Source organism: Trachymyrmex septentrionalis, unplaced genomic scaffold, assembly GCF_001594115.1.
Source record: "Trachymyrmex septentrionalis isolate Tsep2-gDNA-1 unplaced genomic scaffold, Tsep1.0 scaffold185, whole genome shotgun sequence".
Classification (NCBI taxonomy): Eukaryota; Metazoa; Arthropoda; class Insecta; order Hymenoptera; family Formicidae; genus Trachymyrmex; species Trachymyrmex septentrionalis.
Window position 1 is genome coordinate 176,021 of NW_017305020.1, and position 711 is coordinate 176,731.

Below are 711 nucleotides of genomic sequence, written 5' to 3' on the forward strand. Positions count from 1 at the left end.
TGTATATGACAGACAAATCTGTAGGACATAATCACGAAAAAAGTATTATATTTTGTAATATTTCGCAAAATACTATTATAATATAAAACATTCTGCAAAAAAGTTTTATTATATTTTCTTATTCCAAGAAGCGTGTTAGAATTTCCAAAGAGGCAAAGAGACAAAAATAAGGCACATTATTCTGTGAGAAACAAGTGAATTTACATAAATCACGCATCTCAAAGGAATGAAACGCTTGTCACATCGTTCATTCTGCGTAATTCTGAAAATAAGCGCTGAAAATTAAAATCATAAACGTCGATATAAATACAAGTGCAGTAAAAAAGATTTATTTCGATTTTTCGTACTTATTCATGTAAAATATAAAAACTTTCTGTAGGTCCTAGATCAAAAAGTAAGACATTTGAAGGTTTGTTCTCGTGAAGAATTTTAATCAGATTGACAAGAGCTACAAATTAAATATTAAAATTTAAAATAATTTGTCCAAAACCCGTTTTTCATAAGATTTGTGCGAAGTTCTTTATAAAAAGTTTTTATTTTTTTAATTTAACAGTTTATGTTTATATTATTATTTAATGTAATTAAAAACTGTTTAGTAAAATTAATATTTATATTTATATTACTCTCTCAAATTAACTTTAACATTACATTTCTACATCTTATGTTACAAATACTAATCTTTCTTATAACTTTTTCATCACATTTTCTATA